The sequence below is a fragment of the Melospiza georgiana genome, chromosome 2 (assembly GCF_028018845.1).
Source record: "Melospiza georgiana isolate bMelGeo1 chromosome 2, bMelGeo1.pri, whole genome shotgun sequence".
In the NCBI taxonomy this organism is placed as follows: domain Eukaryota; kingdom Metazoa; phylum Chordata; class Aves; order Passeriformes; family Passerellidae; genus Melospiza; species Melospiza georgiana.
Genome location: NC_080431.1, coordinates 42,690,626 through 42,696,625, shown reverse-complemented (window position 1 = coordinate 42,696,625; position 6,000 = coordinate 42,690,626).

Sequence of the window (6,000 nt, the reverse complement as noted above, 5' to 3'; positions counted from 1 at the left end):
AAAAAGCAAGAGGTCTTGATTCTACTGCTCTGTATTTAAAACTCAGGAGAAATTGGATAATTCGTGAATTAGCACTTACATTGTACCATTCTTTTGAAAGGGAAACTGTGATGACCCAGGTAACTTAAAACCAGTAAGCATCATAAAAAAGCCAGGGAAAATTAATGGAAAAGCTAATAAGCTGATGTGGGATTCAATTAATACAAAATTGAAGGAATGAATGTAATTAATGATGGTCAACATGGTTTTGTAGAAAATAGGTCTTGTTAAATAAAACTTACTTCATTCTTTGATGGGATTATTAATTTGGTTTATAATCAAGTCACTACTCTATCTGTAATTGCATGCTTTTGGACTTTCATGGGAGTTCTGACTTTAAAAAACATGACAGGCTTTTAATTTTTTAATGGCTTTCTCAGTCTCAATGAAAACCCCTTTCATGGGCTTCAGGAATTGCTTCAGAAATCTTCCAAAAATCAGTATTCAAAAGCAAAGCCAAAGTTGAGACTTGATTTTAATAAAGAAATGGCATATAAACAAGGACACGTTGTGGCCATATTATATAATTCAAGATCACACACAAGTAAGAGCAACCAAAATGATTTTTGCAGGGTGCTACAAGGTTCTGTAGCTGAGCTGATGCTTTGTTATGGATAACCTGGAAATAAATGACAAAATTTCGGCTTATATAATTTGCAGTTTACAAAAAGGCTGGCAGAGTGGTAAATGTAAAGAGAAGGCAGACAGAAAGAGGGTTTTGAACTGTTCAGCAAGGTGGACCAATTTGAACAAAAGGCATTTTAATGCAGATATATGAAAAGCTAAGGAACTGGCAACAAGTTGGGCCATCCTTGAAAAGTAGGCCACCAACTTCTGTGAAGCAATGAACTCCAGAAAGGACTTAGGGGGTTGCTGAGGAAGTATTAAGCAAAAAGAATTGTGAGTGTGATCTTGGAGCAAATCAGAGCAAATCTTGTCTCCACACACCACAGGTGAGATTGCTATCAGACTGAAGGGAAGGGGAAAACCCCACAGGTTGCAAAGAAGACAAGAATGAGTACTGGAAAGAAAAAGAAAAATGTTTTACAGAAAGGAAAAATCCTTTCAATTTATCAAAAGGAAGATAGAGTGGTGACTTGATTATAATAGCTCCCTCAGGAGAAAATCCCACACACTAGAGGGTTATTTAGTTAAGAAGGAAAAAGCGTAACAAGCAGCTGTGTACTGAGCTTGAGCCGGATAAATTAAAACAAGAAATAAGGCACACAAAGTTTAACAGAGGAGATGATTAACTGTGGAACAAACCAACAAAGGAATCAGTGGATACACTATCTCTATTAATGTCTTCAACTAAAGAATAAATGTCTTGTTGGATATGCTTTATCTAAACACAACTTATTGAACTCAATAGAGAGGTTGTTAGGTGAAATTCAAAGGCTTGTGAAATACAGGAAGTCAGAGTAGGTGATCTAATGGGAATATTTGCAAAGACTAATCTTAGCCTCAGGATACTAGTCTCCTTGGGTTACCTTTTCAGTCAATAGAGAGTTTCCTTTAGAGAGCAATTCAGAATAACTTCAGTGCTCTCTCTACCCCTCTCCACTGGGAGCTTCCCTCTCTCCACTGACTGCAGAGAAAAACAGAAGTTAAAGAATAGTTTAAATAATCTGGGGTTTGTTTTTCTTTTCTACAAAAATACCACCACCATAAAGTATAAAATTGCAATTTCATTAAATATTTGGGAAAGGGCTTAGTGGGTGTGGGGAGTACAGGGACTGAGATGGGGACAGCTCTCTTTTCACTCATTAACCCTTGATAAACTAATCTGATTATACCTTGTTCCTGAAAGATTATCATCTATGGAGAGAGGCTGAAGATTAATATGGTATTTCTATCCTACCCTCTTAAATATCCTACTTTAGGAAATCTCCACCCTACCACCATTCCCTTCTCCTTTTGGAGAACAAAGAGAAGAAAGAGATTCAGAAACATATTTGGTGGAGACAAATGACCTCCTCACCAGAGGGTAGCTAGGAGTATTCCTCCTGCTTCTACTTTCTATTTTCATTGCTGGAAATAGTAGGAATTGTCTTAATTCTTATGTAACTTACCACATCCAATAAACTTGACTATTTATTTGGTGTTTATTTTAAACTGATGCTGCTATGATATGGGTACATCCATTGGTATATTTTCAGCAGGAGAGGTATATCTTCCTACACTTGCCAGGATGTGGGCACCCTTAGCTTGAGTGTGCCTTCTCGTCTTAAACACTGCAGATTGCTGAGTAACCACCAGAAAGTATTTAAACACACAAAAAAGAGAAAAGCCAAAGTGGCTACGAACTACAGTGGGTGACAGAACTTCCTTCAGTGCAGCTTCTAAGACAGTTTGTGTAAATTCTATTACTCTGAATGAAAGGAAAAAGATGCCACTATCCATTTGCCATGCTGAAAACTCTCTCTTCTGTGACATTTTACTACTGCTACAACCCTTAGTAAAATTTAAATACAAAAAATACAAAATGTTACATTCTTAAACCTCAATTTTCTCTTTTGTGAGTCAAAGTCATGCAATCAATAGCACGCTTTTTTATTCTTCTTTCTACTATTTAAAATGTTTTTAAAATAAATCAAAAGGTTAAATTGCACCACTCCTTCATTAAACTGGAAATTGATTCTAAAATACTATTTATTAGAATCCATACAAAGCTAATAGAGGGATATTTTACAATGCTGCAGTAGTGGTTGCAAATGTTTGCCTGCCATCTAGTGGAATATGCAACAGTTTCCAGTAATACTTCTATTTATTCTCCTACTTTCTGTTTTACAAATATTGGAAGGGCTTAAAAATTATTGACATAAACACAAAGAACATGCATGGTAACGGTACCCTTTCAATAAAATTATTAAGCAGCAATCTTTAATTGTTGCACAGACAAAATAGTCATTTGTGTGGATATCGAGGTATGCAACACAAATCAGGTTCTGTCTGTTGATCATCTCAGATGTTGGGACAGACAAAAATAAAGCCAAATAAGTTGAAATTAGGACAAAGCACTGCCTGTGTTTTTTTCCTAAAGATTTTTTGCTTAAATTAAAAACAGATGCCAAATGTGACTTGGGCACATCACAGGACAGTAATAGCAAAACACAAATAAAAGGTGTATTTTAGAAGAATGAAGGATGTCTCTGATATTTATGTGATCTCTCTACAAACAGCCCTGGCATACATATACCAACACATTGGATACCTACACTGCACAATGTAACATTCTAGATATATCTTGGGGATACCTAAATAAAGATGTTGGTGCACCAGGACACTGAGCAGATTTGAGCATGCAGGGTATTGCACAACTCCACTTTCTCTGATAGTTGTGCACATTTGATGACCAATCAAAACAGTTCTATCAAAACCATTTCCAGCAGAAGCATCAGTCTCCAAGAAAATTATTATTGAATAGTGCCTGATTATCTTGAGGAAATATTGTAGAAATGACTGCTGAGAAATTGGAAAACATTGAAGCCTGACCCTCTCTAATGAGAGAATTAAAATTGAGGGGAGAGGAGAGAGGAAAATAATGAATTGTGGCAGATGCAGTTGTCAGAAAACCCAACTCACAGAAGATAAATGGAAGAACAAGACATAGAACAACAAATTATAAAACTACACTAAATTATAAAACTACACTGAAGGAGATCTTTGGAGTTTTAGTAAAATAGTTTTCCTTTTTATTTTAATTATTGTTCTTTTTTAATATTTAGATGAAGGAAAAAAACTATTCTAACTAGTGTCCTCCCAAGTGAAAATGAAAGTATTTTCCCAAACAAAATCATGCCTTTATCTCCCCCATCCAGGCATAGTTAAGATGAACAAAGTCCACATTCCCCTTCGATTCACGTGCTCTATGGCTATTTTTATTAACTTTTGTAAAGATTCACAGGGTTAATGCCAAATCTGGCCCAATGTGTCTAAAAAAGGAACAGCTGCTGTGAAGTCATCTAATGAGAGCAGACAGCCACTGATGGACAAAGACTGGCGGCTTTACCACTGATACCGTGCTTACCAGTGAAATGCATAGCCTGAAATACTATGCTAAAAATGCCGGCCAGATTAACAGTTTGCAGAGTTATTTTTCTGTTTTCAATGAGTGCAATCCTCATGGCACATGAGGATAAATAGCTGTGCATGTACCTTGTTTTGTTCCCGTGCCTGTAACAGGTTTTACCTGAAGTGAAGATAAACGAAACATTCCTTTTTGAATTAAAAAAGCACTTGCTCTGAAAAGAGCCTTTCTTCAGTCTGTATCTCTGCATATCCAGTATCTTACACAATTCAGTGTATCCTGAATTCTGCCTAAGAGAATAACAAGGCTCCTCTTTACATGTCCTAGGAAATGACTGTCCAGATGTTTTTGTATGTTTACTTTCCAATGTGCAAGACCAGTGTACGATTCTTCTTCAAATCCCTCATTGAATCTCATATGTGCCAGAGCACTGTATTTGCAAATTTTTAATATTTTTCCTTAACACTGATTTTGCAGCACTTATGTACCATAAAGCCCCAGTATTTATGTGCATATTATTTTAACATCCTGGGGTTTTCACAGATGTGAATTACAAACAGTAGGTAACTACCTGCTGCTTACTATAGGCTTTGAATTTGAGACAAGTTTGCTGGTCACAGGAATGAGACTATTTCTCTGTCCTTGATTAGCTGCCCCCTCAAAAACCTATAATTAATCCTGTTCACAACCATACGCCCCTATAAACTAGCTCAGGAGGAAAACCAGGGCATGTACAGAGGAGCTTTCCTAGGAATGCAAGATGAAATGTCATAAGGAGTTACTAGGAGTCCTAGTGAAATCTATGTATTGTATAAGTGGCCTTGCCCCGATCCTAGTTGTTCTAAATGGGCTGCAGCTGCGATGTCCTTCACTGGGCTGCAGCTGTGGCTAGTGAAGATAACTGGGATAAAAGGGGGTGGGTTGGCCAATCAGGGAGAGCCTGGAAGGAGCTCTGATGAAGAAGCAGGAGCAAGACTGCTGTGAAGACTACAACCATAAGAAAACACCGAGAGAAGGTATGAGACTCTAGGAATATGAATACAACAAAGGAGATTTTCTAGTAGCTCAGGAAAGTGGGATGGAATGAGAACTGATAACTCAGCTCCTTCTAGTCACATCCTCACCAGCTACAGCAGGCAGCAATGCAGGAGGGGTTGGCAGCCTTACTGTCTTACCAGCTTCAAGGCCAAATGCCAAGGCAGTGTGGCCACCCAAGTCTCTCTTTCATCTATCTCCTGTCCATTAAGTAGGAAAATAACTGTTGGTATCTTCAAATGAACTAATTTTGGATCTGGTGTACCAATAAAATAATCAAAATTAAATTCAGGCTGGGATGTCCATCAGCTTCTTCACCCTCCTAAGGCCTCCTCCCCTCCTAAGGGTTCCTCCTGACTCTTCCTTGGATAACCACAGTACAGTGTGGCATCATCTTCACTCCTTCATTTTCCATCTCCTCACTGAAAGTTAAATTTGAGCATTAAACTCCCACTCACCTACATAATGACACCACTGAGCTCTTTCAGAGTTCCATTTTTATGAGCCAGTCTCTTTGTACATGTGAAAATTGGAGGTGAAAAAATAAGAATATTTATAAAGTGATAATAGAAGTGCCTAGACTCAATATATTCCAGATTTCCAGATAATTAATAGTTGTGGTGTTTGGGTTTTTTTGATCAGGGAACATTTAAATATCTTGGAAACCAGGCTTCCATTTATCTTACTGACAGAAACATCACAGATAGTCATCCTAAATATTCCTAATTTTCTTCACATTACTTAGAGCTGTTTTACACTGCCCTTCACAGACTGTGCAGTCAAAAGGAACTGCTACAGCCAGCCTTTCTGACACCCTGCAGAGAGGTACTGTAGACTTCACCCCAGAAACTGGATTAAAGCACATCCTTTGGAATTATTTTTAATTTTGTTTTAGC